General features: G+C 41.3%; 1 long non-coding RNA gene across 2 annotated transcripts; it reads left to right on the plus strand.

The window, feature by feature from the left end:
- The first annotated feature begins 224 nt into the window (after positions 1–224).
- Positions 225–4117, plus strand: LOC146222328 (uncharacterized). Of its 2 annotated transcripts, XR_014746709.1 has the most exons (4): positions 225–458; positions 1272–1351; positions 1569–1639; positions 2089–4117. It is a non-coding gene; the product is annotated as an uncharacterized LOC146222328 (long non-coding RNA). The 2 variants fall into 2 exon arrangements; XR_014746708.1 differs by having other exon boundaries at positions 1569–4117.
- The last annotated feature ends 15738 nt before the right edge of the window (positions 4118–19855 follow it).

Genomic DNA, 19855 nt, shown 5'->3' on the forward strand with positions numbered 1-19855 from the left:
TAAAAAGTGTTATGTCTGCCACCGCTTCACATACTAACTCATTAAAAGGGGTCACATTTTCAGTTCTGATCAATTCAGTTCCATTCCACCACCTCCATCGTTTATCTAATTGAGAAAACAATACGAAAGACGATGGGCGTCGCCGCAATGTAACTTGGGGGGGTCCCCCCCACTTGAAAAAAAGTGGTTTTGCGATCAAAATATTAGTTCATGAATGGTCTACTAGTCCAGCGATCTTTCCATTGCTTCGCAATCAAATCCGTTCCACTTTATCAGTAGGGAAAATACCGACAGTAATAGAATTCCACTCCACGTTTTCTAGACAAACGGCATCACGCACGCAGATTCGACTTCCATACTCTTGGATCGACGCATCGCGCTAGCAGCTAGCACTTCAGACATGACTGTTCCACAGACGAGATGGACATAGCCTAAGGTTTTTTTCGAGGAAGAGGAAAGTAAGTCAGAGTTGCCCAAGTTTTCCCTTCAGTGGCCAAAGCACCCTTATGAGACATTCTCTGACTATAATAGCATTAGTTAGCGTTAAGTCACAAAGATCCTTCTTCAAACATTAGGATTATAGCTAGCTAACTAGATAAGCAAGCTTTTTACACACAGCTTGCACTAGGCAATAGCATACTTTATTTACCCATTACAAGTGGAACAGCATTTGTTGATTTCTTAATCTGGGTCTGAAATATGTTGTGTTTTTGGCCATGTTCAGACCTTGGCGTCTGTTTCATTGTTATTGCCATAACAACCGTCAACTAATCTGGAGTTAACCTTAGCTAACAAGCTAGTTTTTTAACGACGAAAACCCTTTTTCAGAATTGTCTTCCAAATTTAACAAGGTTGCTCAACTTGTAATTTTGGCAATTCGTAGCATTTAATTACTACTGTAGAGTTGAAACAAAGTGTTCGGTTGTCAAGTTATAATGTTGAGATTATAATTATAATAAGCTCGGAGATTGTTATTGAGCTCCAAGAGTAGCCTCTACCAGTTCTGAGTTTTTGTCCAATACCACGAGATATTCAGGCCTTACACCTCGGATGCTACACCACTACTATGTTAGTCTGTAACATGAAGGCAAAACTGATTCAACCATTAAAACCATATATCCTCTGAAAGCTTATACCCGTTATCTAATGAGACAAGAGACACGTCCTTCTCTCTATATTAGTATAGGCTACTGCCCATGCATAATAAATTCGGTATTGGTAAATGGAGTAGGCCCTTTATGGCTGATACTTTTTTGGGCTGTGCCTTTTAGGGAAACGGATTCAACCACCTAACCCATGTCTTTTCTGAAAGCTTACATCCTAAGGATGTGATCTGTGGAAAAGACTGCAGGTTTGAACACACATTTGACTATTTCTGAACTGTCCAGTCATGCTTTAGGGAGATTCAAATTTTTTATGTAGCCTTCATAATTATTAGGCTTTTAAACCTATACCAATTGTGAATTTGATATGCTCTCAGAAATCTTCATATGAACAATCTACATTAAGCTTATGTCAATTATCAATATGAAAGAATGCTCAATGCATCTCCATGTCTCCTGATATAGCCTAGGTGGTTGAGAGTGAGTCAGAGGCAGGGGCAGCATGCAGGGGCAGTGGAGACAGCTCTGTTGCTGAGGTGAGTGCTGAAAGGTGACAGGTAGTTGAAGATATCCCATTGCTTGGGATATTTATATATATTGGGAAGTTTAGTTTTCAAAATATTTAAATGTCCAGCCCCTCAATATATGTATAACAACTATGGTAGTAATAGTTGTGGTAAATGAATGCGGGAAATTGCATCTACAAAAAATTTGAGGGGAGAAACCCCCCAGACCTCCCGGCAAAATGTGTCCCCCCCCACTTCAAAATGCCGCTGACGCCCATGCCAAAGACACAGAAACCTTTATCTTCTGAGGTTTGTTTAAACCAAATCTAACAATTCTAATTATTTAAATATTAAATGTCAAATGTTCAGTGTCAAAACAACATGATAGTATTTAACAGGCATGTTTGAGAAAGATGGCAGAAAAGATCTAGAGTTGTTTTTTTTTACCGTGGGTGAACTTTTGATGCTGTTATCTCCAGGTAAACTATTGGGGCACTCTCTCCAGAAACGTTCAAATATGGGGAGAAAGCATCTTGCAAAACTACCAATGACCCTGCCTTGCCGATTACAAGAAAAGAGGTCGAGAGAAGCTAATGTGACTTTGTCTGGGTTCGCCTGGCAAGTCTGTGAGGTGTGTTCCTTGGCAGCAAATTACAAATTGAATAAAGGGCTTACAAAAACAAGATAAAAGAATAAGCTTCTAAAAAGTGGATAATTGGGGTGCTTTATGTAGATTAGTTTGGTTCTTTCTTCCTTTTATAACAGAGAATAACCAAGAGGCAAAAATCCAATATCCAATGATTAAAGATCAAATGTAATTCACAAATTGCCTGTTATTTGTCTGCATTGTTTGTGAAGCTGATTTGTCTATTTGAGAATATTGATTTGTCTCAGAAGCCTGTGAGAATGTGTGTAGAGACATCCCTCACTTATCAAAAGTATAAACACATTTCAGATATGTAATGTTTCTCACACTAAAGATATGTAATGTTTCTCACACATTTGTACTGCATTCCACAATAGTATATTTTGTTCCATTTGTATGTTTTGTAATATTTGTATTTTTATATTGTAAATTATGGCCACTTATATTTTACTTTATATTAAACTTCTTACTAACCCAGAGTGAGGTCATGAATATTAATATAATATTTCCCGGCATGACCAAAGAGTCGAGGTTAGTACGTTGTTTATTATATGGCATTTTGAGCTCTTTTCATTTTGTAAATAAAAAAAATGGTAGGCTAATTGTAGCTAGCTCTCAAGTCTTCTCACGGCGTGTTTCAGGGCCGTGTCTGGCAACCATTTACTTTTGATAAAAAGCTGACAACACGGTTCTGCTAAAATGGCTTTAATTCTAACACAACTAACGACTCTTTTAGAAAGTTAACAATTTCTTTTCTTTGTCACTGTTGATGTCTTCAGTATTATCTGGATAGTAGGTGTGTTCGATTTAATGCAGCGCCGGTGTCGCCTACAGCTGCCTGCAGCCCGGCTGACTTGAAGCAACCAATGGCATTCTTAGCTTCAAGAAGACAGCCTGCAGCCGACTGGCGGCGCTGGCGGCGCTGCACAAAGTCTTACACACCTAATAAAACTCAGTTGACTCCTCGATATCGCTCATTCTGAAGATGACGTCAGAGCAGGGCAATAAGGATAATTCGTATCAGGCCGCAGACCGGCGATGAGGTCAATACGCGGCTGGCATGCCTACCCATTTGCCAATCAGAATGCTCGTACTGTCTTTGCCATATAATATTTTATTGTATATTTTATTTAAATTCTAAATCCACTTAGTATTGCTAGTTTATGTACCCTTAGTATAGTTAGACCTCATATTTAATTTAAGATTCCTATATGTTTAATGTATGCACCTTCCTGCCAAAGCAAATTCCTTGTCTGTGCAAACTTTCATGGCGATTAAAGCCCATTCTGATTGTGATTCTGATTCGGTGTATATACAGTATCTCTCTATCACATTATTCTCTATCAGTATTTGGTTTGTGTGTTCGGTTATATACTTGATAACGTTAACTCAAATAAAGTTTGATCCTGCATTCTGCATCTATTTTGAAACAGCAATTTTCAAGCAATTGGAAAAATGTCCAAATGTACAGCAAAGAACAGTGAGAGCTTGTTGACTGGAATACCTGAAGCGAGTTGCATCTTGATAAGGCCCCAGTCCTGTACGCAGCCAATTTAATACAGTCAGGTTACAACTAAGTATGTCTATTACAAGACAGAAACAAAAACAACATTTCAACCTGAATGTATTTATTTATTCATCTATTTATTCATTCATACATCCACCCACCCACCCATCCATCTATTCACTTCATCTTTTGATGAATTGCAAGCCACGCTAATTGACACATAAAATGCAATTTAGTAAGTAAATTGTATGGTTATGTTACAGTATCTTGTGTTTTTTAATCTGTCAGCTGCTTTGCTATCAATTGTGTATTTATAACCCCACGCTCAGTGATGCCATGCAGGTCACAGAGGTCAAAGAGTACAGTATGTGTGAGCAGTGAGGGGGGGGGGGGGCAAGGGATAATATGACTCATCATTCTAGCTAAACTGTACATAGTGTAGGTCAAATCAACAAGTGTGTGTGTGGCAGAGAGAGAGAGAGGGGAGGGGGAGAGGAGACAGAGACCACAGGGGCCAGATAAAGAGAGAGGGCATGTTATGACCTACACAGCAAACAAACACCCTGTCAGGACATCAGCACACACATTGAGCAAACACTGGAACTGACAATTTTCCCTGAGATGGGTGGCACCAGTCCAGGTTTCAAACAGGTGAGAGAGGTGAGAGGGCTGGGTGACACGTGGTTGTATGACACCACAGTGCCAAACAGCAAATTGATTACTTGACTAAGGTCAAAAATAATCTGTGGCATTCAAGAGTATCCCTTAATATTTGTGGTGGTTGATTTTTTGGCAGTTGATTGTTTGTTAAAGTGCTGCATCCATTCAAAACATTTACAGTGCAATGAGCATCAAGCATCATTTACCGAGTTATCTCAGTTAATGACATAAGGTGAATCCAATGCTGATCTAAACTCAAGGGAATACTTACGAGGGGAGAAAATGTGACACACCTTGGTTTGTAAATACTTAGGTAAGTAAGTCAGCTTCAATATTTATCAATTCAGGAATGCCTACGTTTATTTCAACCATTAATCATTGATACAAATTCCAAAATTAGCTTTCTCTGCCACTCATTTGCCACCAACAGCCAATGCATACACGTACAAATACTCACGTTTATCCCATTTCCCAACCACACATAAGCAAACCACACACACACATACGTACATGTACAAATACACACACGCAGATGTGCGCTTTCAAATATCTACCTCAATGTCATTGGACGGTCATCTACCAATAATCTGCATTTAGTCTTTGACAGGCGTGAACCCAACATTATTATTTTCGGTTCCACTCTGCCACTGTTTATTGTAATTTCATTAGCCCAATCTCTGTTTTTCTAATTATTGAGACATCTCTTGCAGCAAATAAAAGTTAATGAGCTTTCATGAAAATGGCTTGACGTGACCTTTTTATTTATTCATTTAAACCCCGCCCCTGTAGCTCTTTATGGCATGGTGGAGGGCCCTGATAGCATGAGAAAAAGAGGGTACACACCCCTTTCTCCTGAAACCACCCCTACACACACATACACACACACACAGACACATAGTATATGCACAAGCACACTTACACAGGCACACCCACACTCCATTAACCTGTTTGTTTCCGAAGTTATGTCCTATAAATCATTTGCCATTGTCAACCATTAATCTGGCGATTGCCCTTTTCAAGTGGCTCCTAAACAGCTCAATATATCTGTGACAACATGATGCCACTACAAACTGATGATGTAGTCCTCCGTACTAGCCTTACTGCTGCTGTGTACCTATACAATCTGAGAACATTCCGGATCCTATTAATGCAATATGTATCATGATCATCAGAATTATCTTCATCCTCACCATGATCAACATTAATGACAATGTTTTGATGCATTTAATTTAAAAAAAGGCATAAAACTTGGATTAGGTGAGTGGATACTTGTTACGGCCATGGCCGTGCTCCCTTGTTTAGTTTGGGGTGTGTGTGTGTTGTGTCGTTGTTAAACGTGTGAGTATCCTGCCTGTTGCCCAAAATAAAACCCTTTGTTTTTGGAACCCTGTCTACCGGCTCTCCTGTGTTTGGGTCCTACCCTGCACTCATCCGTAACAATACTACTGTATATTGATTAATTATTGGTTAGGGTAACGTTTTGAAAGGGTTTTTTAATCCTCATTCAGCTTGGAATGTCAAAAGGTTTGGATCGGTGTGACCAGTTGGTAGAGGGTAATGGTAGGGATTAGCTGAACAAAACTGCATTACTAGAACAAGAAGGACTGCACTTGGCTGGTCATGAACCTGGGACCCTTTACTTATGCTCCAATCCCTTAAGGTTCTACAACACACAACACATTCATTGGGTCCACAAAAGTATTTTGTCTACTGTACTGCACAGTATTTACCAACCCCACAGCTTCACCTGACACTGGCCTCTCTTTAGCCAGACTATCCTACGTAAGGTGTGTGAGTGTTGGTGTGCTTGGGGACTAGACAGCTCCTCCTCTGTTGCCTGGCATTAAAGAAGTTAATGGGGTGAAATGAGACCCTCCCACAGCCTGCCAGCCAGAACCCACACACATTCATTGTCAAATACATAAATTATAGAACACACACACACACACACAAAAATGTCAACCAGGATGGCAGGATGAGTGGGCTTTGTACACATAAACTAAGTTCTCATTCTTTAATAACGTTAAGTAAGATTGATTGAGTCAGTCATTTTCTGTACAGTACACTCATCATATTTAGTATCATATTTGGATTGAATCACAGGCTAGAGAAGTTTAAAACCGTAGTATTAGCATGGCATTTGTATTTATAGGAAACATCAGGCTTTTCTGGCTCTAAAATCAAAGCATGTCCCCCTTGGTGGTTTCAGAAGCTAGTTTGTTTACTTATTGCAAGCAATTAGGCAATTAGTGTATTACTTCAATACTATTGCTTCATCCCATCTGTGGGAGGTAAAGAATACATACAGCAGAAAAATAATGTGGCTACTGCTTTCATTTCTGAACCTGTCACATGTGCAAACCAATATACCACAGGTTAGTTAGAACAAAGTTTGTTATAAATACTCAAAAATTGCTGTCTCAATCTCTGTGAATTCCTTGTTAGTCCAATGGTAAATGCTGTTAAGGTTCTCACACAAAAAGCTATTGGTTGCATTTCCACCTAAGACCTCATGTCACTCTTAGTGAATTGGAAATGTTCACTTTGTGAGTTTGCGAGACAATGTTGCAAACCGGATACTCTGAATACAAATACAAACTAAAAATAGAAAGTTTCAAATCATATTTTGTTTTAGGATGAATCTCTCTTTGTACTTTGTACAAATAGCAACATGAGAAAAGGGGTCCTATGGCTGAGCGGTTTGGGAGTTGGGCTATTAATCAGAAGGTTGTTGGTTTGATTCCCGGCCATACAAAATGAAGTTGTGTCCTTGGACAAGGCACTTCACCCTACTTGCCTTGGGGAGAATGTCCCTGTACTTACTGTAAGTCGCTCTGGATAAGAGTGTCTGCTAAATGTAAATGTAAAAGGAATGTCAATTTCCAAAGGACTGCGCTTTGTTTGCAATGCACACACAGTAAACCCTCATTTGCATTTGGTCACATTCATAACATAGCCATGCGGCCTATTCTGCAGTCCATGTCTACCTCTACAGTTGTTAAACTGGCAATGTCTCACAAAATGAATGCCCCTGAAATGAATCCAAAGGCAACTCCACCTCTACAGAATTCAGGACATCCATCTTGCCTCAGGTATACATGTTCAGTTACCCAAGGCCTCCTCTCCCACCTCTATTTCCTCCTTCCCAAAATAGGTTGATTTGTACATCATTTCTCTGGGCAGTCATGGCAGGCAAAGAACAGAGAAAAGTAAGAGAGCAAACATTGGAGCACAAGGTAAGAAAATGGGGAGGGATAAGACAAATACTGTATCTGAGATTTGTTGAGGCCATTATGCAACAGTGTTAGTTTTTGAGATGGCCATTGACTTACTAACTGAGCATGTCCTATAAAAAAGTAGCTAGTACTTTAGCATGCATTGACTTCCATTGTCTTGAACTTTTTAGATAGAACTCATTTATTTCACAGAGGTTCAGGATGTTAAATCACACTGTTGCATGTATTCCTCATGCATTTTCACAAAGAAAGGTCTTCAAGAATAACATTTAAAGTATTGTAATTGTAATAGTATTGTGGAACACACAAAATGCTTTGACTGTCAACAATATCTGAATCATTTTCATATGCCTGAACCAAAACTGAAAACTCAATGCATCCTTAGCCAGAGCACAGCTCACAGCTATAACACAGAGCTTTCCAGAAAACAGCTGACTCCTGTCTGTGAAGGAAGATAAAAACGTCCATCAACAGAGGAGTATTCCTTCTGAAGCGCTAGCCTAAAACAATGGCAGGCCTTAGCTAACCTCATCAATGACACCCTCTCTTACAGCCAAGTTTGGATCAGAGCTTTGACAAACTCAGTGAGGTTGTGATGTAAGGCAGACAAATCTGTGCAAAGAGGTTAAGCTCGGCCCACTCTGGCCCGTCCTGAGGCCTGAAGGCAGCAACAGGCGAAGGAAAGAAAGCATGAAAGCTACGAAAGAGCAGAAGATAGAGAGAGAATGGACTCTTCCTCTCCTTGCTATTCGAGGTTTGATCACTCATGTATGGGGGTCAGACAGTGTCAAGCTCTACTCGCTTCTTCTCTCTTGACAGCAGGGAACCCCTTCGAGCAGAGTGGAGATTTTTTTGTTGTTGTTGCGTCTTGTTTTTTTTTATTCCCTCTTGATCTCTGAAGCTCTGCTTCCAACTACTGTAAGAATGTTCATTTCACTCAATGGGTCAGTTATGCATGGCTAATTAATCTTGTCCTGCCTGGAGCAACAACACCTATAAGAGAAAGTGTGCACGCGTGTGACTGTTTATGTTCCTTGAGAGGTGTAGAGTGTGTTTGCATGTGCAGAGGTGAAATGTGTCTTTGCATGTGCAGTTTTATATGCGTGTGCATGTGTTTGTATACATGTAGAAGAATTCATGAGTGTTAGTGTGTCTCTAACTGTGCGTGTGTGTGTGAGCGTGTGTGTGAGTGTTTACCAGTTCCAGTCTGACAACTGAGCAGCAGGAGCATAGTGTTACCTATGGCATTTCACGCCAGGGTGCATTCTGGGATCACTCAGGCCTGTGTGAGTCCAGACTGCAGCACAGGTTGTGTTATTTACACCTCAGTGGTACTGTACCTGCTCACTGGTTGGTTCCCCTAGCCGATCTGTTTACAGCCACCTGTATGGCAATTCTCGAACAGAAACGAGGACATATCACAGTAATAGACCATGTGTATAGCAAATGCGGTATGGTGGCACTGTCACCTTACAGTAAGAGGCGGTCACCAAGAAATGGCTGATGGGTCCTGGCTGCCCTCGGAGGAAGGACAACAGGATGGGAAAATTAAGGTGAAAAATGTCATTGGTGGACACTCAAAGCAGATGTGTTTTAGTGTCTGAGTGCACACTCTATGTGCTGGTATGCCCCTATTCTTGATACACCAGCAAACAACTGTTTACAAGCAAATATGGAGTGCCAACCCTTTGTGCTTAAGCGAATAGAATCAGGACATGTTGTGTTGACATGTGGTGCTACAACTCTGCTAACACCTTATGCTCATTGGAACAAGTGACATGCATCTTAAAAGGAATACTGTTGTTCATGTTTGTTTGGATCAAAGAGCTTGTTTGGATCTACATCTTGTCTTTGCCTCAGATAAATACTTTCAAACAGACACAGACAATGTCTGTGTACGGAGGTTGTTATATCTCGGAGGCAATTCCAGATTGAGGTTAAGAAAAAAATCACAAATTTAGCGGAAATGGGTGCCAATAGTTCAAAGGCAGGTCAAAGCTGCAATGACTTTACTAATCAGAACCATGAGCTTCCCAGATTGACTGAGAATTAAATGACTAATGGGGAAGACGAGAGCAGGAGGTCGCTGGCTGTACTGGATGGAAATATACTGGATTCCATATCAAGCACTGAGATTAATGGTGAGATTGACTGAATTGATCACTTCAAATATTACTGGTAATTGCTTTTTCAGCTGTTTTTATTTTTTTTATGGCCCCCACCGATTTTAACATAGCTTTGTACATTTAGTTTTATTTCAAGATAGGGCAACATGTCTCAAAGTCTCTACAATTCAGTTTTGTAATGTACAGTAAGCTACTATGTTTGTTGTGACTGGAGAGGCAGTAAGGAGGCTGAAATCACTGTGAATTTAACTAAACTCTTATAAAAAAACATAAAGCATAGTACATGCCTTGTCTAGCTGCCAACACTAAACATATCTGACAAGAGAGCTGTATAAAAGGTCAATGCATTTCACAAAATTAAACCAGGGAGAGCTACGGACAACAGAGTCATGGTTTTCTTCAAACCTGATCAGATGTGGAGTGTGGAAAAAAATCTGTGCTTACTCTCATTAGAGAGGAGGAGGAGGGGGGGGGGGGCAGAATACATTTAAGGAAAGGCTAGTATCTCATTCTTTCTTCTCTTTCTCGTTCATCTCGCTCTTTCATTCTCTTTGTCTCTCTGTTTGTCTCTCGCACACACTTTTTCTCACTTTTTCACTCTCACTCTCTCAAATCTATCTTCCCAAATGCCCTTCAGGGAACTCATTGCTGAATAGAGTCAGTTTATCCAAAATAATGTACTTGTTGTATTGTAGCATGACCTGGGTAGTTCGACAGACCTAAACTAATCCTCAACATTAAACACTGCAACAACAAAAACTGGACGAAATAATTAACCCAAATCAGATCTGCATATAAATGTATGCTGCGAGCAGTGTTTTGCCTTTTCTCAGACTGACTACTATGCCATTATAAGATAACTGACACATAGATGTATAGGTGTATCCATAAAAAAAAGAAAAAATGTACTCCCTTTCAAATGCCTCTCCTTGCCAACCATGTACAAGATAACCAAGACATTGTCTGGCTTGGCTTTAGGATCAACATCTCCTGATACAGTTTGTCCCCTATTGTCATAGCTTTTGTAATTACATGTCCTGTGCATGTTCTGACAAAGAGGGCCTTTAATGAGAAGACACTGAGTACATATTTACCTACTCACAGCCGAACGACACCACAAGATGTGTGTCAACTGTTTGTGTGATTATGGAAATGTAGGACAAGGACGCTTTGCCAAGAAAGATGCCACCAATCCATGCATTTTGCATTGGTTTTAGTGATGACTATTTAGAGAAAAAAAATTGTAGTGTGGTGTGTTGATACAGGTCTTTAATGCACAATTTCAATTTACTATCAGCAACCTTTTCAGAACTTCAAACTAGATAGTTGCGAATTTCATCATATAAAATAATTCTGTGCTGAGCCAAGGTAATACTGTAGACATGCCATTTGTCCTCTAGTGTCGCAAGCAACTTGAACATTACACAATGGAAACCTTTGTAATTTACATGACATATTGCTCTGTCCGTGAACTGTTTGGTTGACTGATTGATGATCCAGAATTGTGGTTTTGGAAATAAATTACAATCACTGAAAGAGGCATGTACCGCTGTTCCTCCAGACACATTTCAAAGCCTTCGAGGTACATTTTGCAAAATCTACCTCAACGTAACTTAGATGGCATGAAAAATAAATAACTTGACAGCAGAAATAGACAAAAGCAGCAAAGTTTTGTCAATTTGACAACAGTGTGATTCAGAGAAACTATCCTCTCACCTTTCTTTTATATTTCTCCTTGTGAATAATTCTGTCCATCTGCCTCCTACAAGGCATGGGGAGGAACAGTTGAAAACCACCCCACTGGAGACCCAGGGCTCAAAGGAGGCTTGAGGTCCCCCACACGCGTGCTCTGATTGCATTTCCACACTCTCCTGCTGACACGCAATCTTACCGGCCCGCGTCAATATGCGCCGCCCCTTGGTATTCACAGCATGTCAGTCAAGCTGTTCCATTTTTTACTGACAAATACTGGCCCTGGCTATCTGTCAGAGACACATGCCCACTGTCGATGTATTCAACAACATTCTCATCCCCCATAAGGTGATTTTCATGTCCAACCACCACCCACCAAGCAATCAATCCCAAGTAGTCTCCCCACATTCTCCACCGTCACCCTCTCTACTTCTACATTGTTTCCCGCTCTCTCTCTGGCTCCAATATAATCCATGTTCAATCCTTCATTAGCTCCACCCCTTCAGTTACTGTATTTCAGCTCACTCCCACTTCATGTCTGCAAAGCTGAATGATTGATGGGCAGTAATCTTGACATGCAAGATTAGTAAAACTCCCACGCTTCGTGCTTCACTCCTCACTGTTAGCCCCTCTCTCTGGGAAGCACCTTGTTTCACCTGCAGATTCTATGTCTGCTCGTAATGTACTAGAGCTCCATTAAACAGAATGGCTATACTGTTTGTGTTTCCAGGGCCTCCTGTTTGGAAATCGTCCCAAGTGCCTTTTAAGGGAAGTCGTCTTGTTATTTTTTTTACATACTTCTTTGAAAGTCAGTCTTCAACATGGTAGTCGGTGGGTAGGGGAAGCAAAACTGATTTGTCAGTATAGTCCATGAGAACACACAGAGTTCAATCTCAGCTTAGCCGCCAAGCAAAGGAAGGAATCAAGCCTCAATTTTGAAAAATTCCCACATGCTATTTGACTACTTAAAAAATGTACAGTAAAAGGTGGACTATGTCAGATTATCACGTTTTTGGGATGAGCCTTGTTATTTTCATAGGAAAAAAAGTCCACATCATCCTCGCCTCATTCAAATTGGCGACATGGTGTGCAGGGAAAATTATTCTGGCTTCTAATGTTGTCAGAAACCTTACTTGGCACGATGGAGTCCTGATGATGCCTCCAGTGCAAACAGCTCCAGACTCAGCGACCACAGTATGGCAAGTGAATTAGCAATCAAGGCTCATTTCCTTGTAATTGGCTGTCTCAGGCGCTATATTAACGCTATAGGTGGTCCCGTCTGTTTCAGATCCCTCAACAAATAACTAAGTCAGACCACCAGTTCAATGCATCTAAGATCAATAAGTAAGTCAAAAAAATGTCCTGTCTCACTCAATATGATACCTCAATACATCCAGGTATTCAACCTGAAAGAGGCCATTTTGGAGGGCCTACATGTATTCACTGTGTATTGTTAGTGCTTGGAAGAAAATCTGGGTAAAGAGTAGACCAAGCCTTGGAATTACACATTGTGCAGTAAAAGGGAGTTTATGGGGCACTGTACGGGGTCCAGCAGCTGTAACTCATTTTCCCATACATTGATTGCACCTGATACATTACGTTAGAGAGTGTGTTTGTAAGTGTAAGTGTGTGTTTGTTTGTGTATGTGGTGGTGGTGCTGGGGGGGATTACAATGCTCTTTTGAAGCTCAGCCTGCAGGTGTTTGATTGAATTGGAATCCGCAGAGCAAGGGATGGCTCTGTGTGTGTGTCCACAGTCTTGTCTTAAAGCCCCACTGTGCTGGTTGGTATCATCACTCTCCCACGCTCTGCTGCCTCTTCTACTAAACCTTCTTCGTTCACCCCTCTCTCTTTCAATTTTTCTTCTCTCCGTCTCTCTCTTTCCTCTCCACGTCTCTTTTCTGACTCAAAGCACAAACAAGTCGTCCGAGAGAGGCTGCGGGGGTCACCTGACGCATGGCGATGGCTCAGGCCGCCATCAGTCAGCGGTGCGCTGAGAGAAGCCCCCCCCCCCCCCCGGAGGTTGGAAGGCCACGTCTTGCTGACAGAGACTAACAACGCAATGTGAGCCGAATGCTCGGCATCTCTCCCGTCTACGGCCCTGTCCCCCGTCACCACGAGTTGGAGACTCTGAAGAGGCACACATGGGGATTCCTAGGTACAAACTAAGCTAAAATGGAGCTAGGAACGCTGTAAACCTTGCGTGATTCAGGAAGTCACTTGAGGATGATAACTTGACAGATTTTCTACTGTCATGTTATAGACTTGACAGTAGAAACTACTCTAGTTTTAAGGCAAAGAATTCTCAAGCCAAATATCTCCTAAGCTTGTTGTAGCTTTTTTACTACTTTGCTAAAATACCAAAGAGACTAATAAAATTAGACAACCCTGATACAAAATAGGATGCTGCAATTATGACTGAGAACATTAATGGAGGGGTTTAATTTGAATTTGAATGAGGTATAAGAAGGTGTTTTCTGAGGTTTTCATTTTATATTGATCTCACTCTGCACCAGAATGTCTCACCTCATAATGAAAACATTTGGACACACGAAACCACCACTGAGGTAAAAATCTAACAAGTCAGCTCACACTTCGTGGGATGTCCAGGCTAGATAGGAGGAAGTGAGCATGTTTCTGTCTGTCGCAGATAATCTCCGCTATTCTAAAGGCCGTTTTCTCCAGGGCCCTGTGTCTGTTAATTAACGGCACTTGCAAATAGTCTGGAGACCTTTACTGTAGAAAAAAATCAAGACAAATTGTGTTAGGCCCCGCAGCAAGAGCTAAAAATCCATGTATATGAAATCAGTGGGTGCTGACACTGACTGTCATTGGACACTGATGCCATGTACTGGGTTCATTTGAAGGAGCCCTAGGAGAACCGGTCCAATCGATATAGGCTGTTCTGTAACAACTGCTTAAGGAACTAACATGCTGGCAGTGTATTAATACAACTTCTTCATTTTTTGTGACTATCTAGCTGTGCTATGTGCTATGTTGTCAGTGTGAATGGAAAGACTTTGAAAGAAAGCGTGGTTGTCATTCTACCTGTAGTGACATGCTATAAATGCTACTAGAACATATTTTGAAACATGTATCTGTTTCAACGACTTGCTTTGGAAATATTTACAATATGGATTATTGTAGAAGTTTGGGGGAAGTTCATCACCCCTTTAGAGTCATGTCTAATAAAAAGAGATGCCAAGAAACCTTAACTCAGTGGCCTTTGAAATAGGAGGGTGCCCCCATGGTTTTCCATTTTGTGTTCTAATTCTCCCTCCACATCACGTTCGGACCCTTAATGGGGATGAATCAGAAGTGACATGTGTGACGGCGGCATGCACGGCAGACTTATTGCCGCGCCTCACTTTTTCGGTTTCAGCGTGACAGTGGAGAGAGAGACGGCTTTAATTGCTTGTGACGGCCATTCCGACTCTGAAGCTCAACGCCAGTAAAGACTCACCTGGGAGAAAGAAAGGAAGGCAACGGCGTGGAAACATCCCATCGACACCAGGCTCCTGAATGCTCGCCTGAACGCTTGCGGCTCTCTACGTCAGCCGAGAGCAAAGCTTATGAGTCAAAACAAACACGTTCTGCGCACGTCACAACACCGCAGAGTCAGACAACTTAACCTCTCTCTCTAATCCATTAATGCTTGCTTTTGTGCACTTTGCAAGGAAAAAATATCTCCATAAACGTATTCATTCGGTACGGAAAAAGAGGGAAATTAGGGGATTAGGGAATTAAGGAAGTCTCTCAACTTGAGATGTTTTATGGGATAGGCTTTGCTTGAGGTAATTGTAGGGGTTTGTAGAGATTGAGAGGCGCAAAGCATGGTATCTCAAAAGAATTAAACCCTTCACGTCAGCAAGCAAAAAAGGCATGTATACAGAAGGAGAGAGAGAGACAACAGACAAAGAGTGACACAGAGAAAAAGGCAGACAGACAGACAGAAGCATGTAAGTCAACAATGCAGATTTAATCAGTATAGTATGGTAGGGTATAATATTGGGAAACCCAAGCCCAAACTCGTGGGTTTTTACATTGCTGTCTGTTTGAGGGTGCTGGGAATCCATCAGGAAAGTGGAGAGGAGGAGAGAGGAACACTGTGTGTCCTTTGAACCTGTGATTGCTCCGCTAGCAAAAAGCCATGACTACTCTTTTCTGTCTGAGGAAAAGGAAAGGTGTGCGCGACTGTGGACAGAGGAGTGGAAGATGAGAGTGTGTAAGAGAGAGAGAGAGAAAGTGTGAGCGAGGTAACAAAGCAGGGGGAGAGGAACGGGAAAGAGAGAAAACAAGAGAAAGAAAGATGGATAGAGCAGACAAAGCTAAAGAAAGAGCAGACATCAGCACTGCAGGGTTTTCCATCCTTCCCCTCCACCTTCACATCTCAACCGCTCTGACAGGGAGAAGCAGGATAACTGGCCTGATCCGCTACACTATCCTTTTCCCCTGCCCCCTACGCCCTGCCGCCTCCCATACCCACCCACATCCACCCCCCCACAGATGAGCCCCGGTGGGGCAAAACCAGCTCAGAGCCATCCCCCTCCTGGGGGGAAGAAGGTCATGGGTGGTAGGGGGAGCTACTGTAGTGCTCATCCTTTTAATTAACCAGCAGGCCACAAGCTGCTGTGTTAGGTCGTCTCTAGTCCTGGCAGGGACCCCTGTGGGTCTGGCACAAAACAACACGAGAGATCAGGGGGATTGAGGCTGGAAACGGATGATGTGTGTGAATAATCCCCCTGAAGTCTAAGGGACAGGAGATAACCGTTTGATCTTACTGTTGGGGGGCTAACTCACGGTTAGAGATAGGTACCACATAACAAAACAGTGACTTTGATCTACAGTAAAGTACATGAATCTAAATAGGAGGTCTTGGCTTACTACCTTATTGGTCAATTTATCATTGAACAATTAAGTTTCCCAAAGCCAAAGAAGGTCTTTCACAACAACACTCTACAAACCCTTTTTTAACCTCACTCTAAACACAATTGCTTGTTGACAAGTTTCAATTGCATTTACATTTTCACTTAGTGAAACATTTTCTAAGCTTAACAGTTCAGGTGTCAAAAACTAAACTGAATTTTGTTTATCAAAAGGTGAGTGCTTTGTGTCAGCAATTTAAAAATTCACCAAAATATGCCTAGCAATATTAACATGTTGGATATTCTTCTCCTAACTGTTTTGTGACCAGAGTCAGTTATATTTGCGGTATGCACATTTAGGAATTGTGTTGCTACTTTTTTAGTCAGAGGACGCACCTCCCCTATCATCTCCCACCCAGGGAGGAAAACACAATTATCATAGTGATGTACAGTATGACTCATCTATGTGGCCTCATCTTTGAACTTCTACAAAAATTCCATGGAGACTGTGGAGAAAAAAGCGCACATTTTCTGACGGGTTCTTTAGTGAGGCAGGTCTTCAAAATATATCAAGCAGAATAACCTCTTTGCAACCATACTTTACTGTTATTGTATGCTATACAAAGATAAATTATTTACTTACTGGTTTACAGATTGTTAAACTAACCAATAGATGACCATGCTGGTAAACAAATCAGCTATGCAAATTCAAAAACAGTGTATTTGGTCAGGCTTACGTAGGCATCCCACACCTAGTACTCATCATGCTAATATACGGACAAAGAACAGTAGTACACAAACACAGTCTCAGCTCCACTGCAGACACCTTATTCCATTCCATCTATGCACATTCTTGTATCCCCTTTAAAGCACTTCAGCATATCATACTCCTAACTTCGTAACAGCCTTGAGAGATTTCCGTACCAATTCAGCAAGATTGAAAAGTGAGAACAGAAATGTGGATGCTCCAGTTGTGATTCTGTTCTGTTTGCTTGCATATGTTTATAGGATTACATGAATAGACATACTGACCTTGTGTGACTACATAGGAGATTGATTGACAATGTAATATCAAATACTTGATTTAATATATTCTTCATATAAGAAGTACGTATCATACATAAACTTGAAACCTCTTCAAGAAATCCCTCTTGCCACTCAACTCATGCAATAAAAGGAACTGCTCATTTTTATTAAAGCATTCAATCAAAGCTCAAATTTCAAACTAACTGTACTATTAGTGTATCAATCCTGGGAATCCTATGGAAGACATTCGTTCTTGAGAATGTTCAGGTGCAGTAGTGGAATGTGTGTATCCATGATCCTGTCTATCTTTTGGAAGAAGAAAAACAAGACTGCACCACATCAAGCGATCAGTACAAAACTTCACAAAAAGCTGTCTCCTGCTGCCTCTATGCTGCAACATGGCTCTATAGCCCCAGGTCACAGATCTGTGGTTAAAGGGGTCTCCCTGCCCTATGAACAGGGGCTAGGGCTGTTAAACTACAAGGCTCCTGAGGGAGTAAGGTTCAGCCGTATGATAAAAAGTGATGATGAGAGTGGAATTGAAGCGAAGTGGTTGTTAATGAGAGAAGCAGCTGTTTTGAACGCCCACCACAGAGCGTGCCAACTATGAGGAGGTACAGTATTGCTGATGCTGTACTCTGACCCATATTTTTGTGACAGAGCTGCACAGCTGAAGAAAGGTTGATTTTAAGCTATTTGGGTTATTTGAGGATCCTGCTTTGCATCATCTCCAGTAGCTCCTTTTAACATGAAAATTAACTATTACTGGGTTTTTTTCAATTCCAAGTTCACATACAGACCTTCAGTCTATATGAAACAAACCATATCTGTGCGTATTATATGTTGGATGGAACACAAGAAAAATACACAGTACACATCACATGACCTTTGACACACAAAATTACAAAACCCTAATCGGCATCATTTACAGGAAAACAACAGAACCTGGACCAAGTACAAATGCATAGTGCACAAAAAAAATCCCCCAAAACATAAGCTCATGGGTATAAACAGTATCTCAATCACGAAATCTCCACCAAGCTCCATTGAGGCCTTTTCATTAAAAACCATAATGACGCTTCGCTGCCCTGATTGGTTGTATCTATCCAATTGCGTCCAGGGGCATTTTGGTCTGCGCCCATTGATAATGAAATCGAAAATGAACAGAGGGGAAAAACGCAAATGGGTCTGGCCAATGCCAGGCTACCTATTCTCATGTCTTCCGGGGAAATGAAGGGAGGTTTTAACATCAAGGCGGCCATTTTCCTAAGCTAATTTAACCTTTAATTTCCCCAGCTAGTGAGACCATAGGCTCCCGGGCATTGGCACTGCCAATGGGGGTTATCTGAAAAGACACCAAGGGTCACTATCAATTATACAAAAACAATGGCCTGTACAGGTGATACACAGTCCCTTTTAATTTGAGGCTCCCATGCTTGAAATTGTCAGAAACCAACTGGTTCAATGGCAGGGTGCAATGGGAAAAAAGGTGAGGTTGTGGGCTGAGATTGGGAGGTGAAATTGTGTTCAAGTTTGTGTGTTTAAGTTTGTGTGAGTGTATGCCCTTATGTGTTACTGATGTTTGAGAGACACAGCATTCACACGCCCTGTAGGTGAATATTAAGAAGAGAACACTCATTCTGCCCTCATTCTTTTTATTTGTGCTCACAGACTTGAAAGCTTTTTCTTTGTGCCAACCTACACTCTTTCATGGAATCTTCAGACAACCCAATCAAAGGTAACTGTTTTCCAGACCCTCTCTTCATAAGTTAGGTATACAAGCAAAATAGAAGTTAGAGAAATATTTGATGTACCATTAGGGAAAAGGGTTGTGAGACTATCACCCCCATTCTAATTGTAATACATGTAACAAACGAAACCTTTATTACTAACCATTCTGCCACTCAAATGTTGATAATATATATATAAAAAATGTAATTGCTTTCAAAAATGTTGCAGTACACTGCTCTTCTTTGAATGAGTAGAGGTCTTTAGATAAAAGATTCAAGGCAGTTCCTTTGACATGCCCTCCTTTCATAGCAAAGCCAACACAGCCCATCATAGCCTTGGTTAGCAAAGACATTTAAGTGGCTTAAACCAACTAAAGAGACAGAGAGAAAAAGAGGGATACAGAGTCAGAGAGAGACCTTTACATCTCCACCCGCATGTTAGATAAAAGGAATAAATAGGCTTCTGTACAGGCGGTTGGGAAATAATGACCCAATTTACAGTGCTCAAACCAAAGAACAACTCAGAAACAAATTAGCACAGACCAAATGAATATCTTCATGCTCTCGGTTCTGTAACCCTCCCCCTCTCTATCTTTCTCTCCCCTACTTGCTCAGTTTCACTCTCTTTATTCGTCTCTGTCTCTCTCCCTCTCTTTTCCTCTCTCCATTTCAAAAGGACAAATGTTTCCCGCAGTCACAGTGCATCGCATTGGTATTCTGCTCTCAATTTCGCCAAGAGCTATGGGGCTGTATCTCCTC

Source organism: Hypomesus nipponensis, chromosome 25 (assembly GCF_054491055.1).
Source record: "Hypomesus nipponensis isolate SF chromosome 25, ASM5449105v1, whole genome shotgun sequence".
Lineage (NCBI taxonomy): Eukaryota > Metazoa > Chordata > Actinopteri > Osmeriformes > Osmeridae > Hypomesus > Hypomesus nipponensis.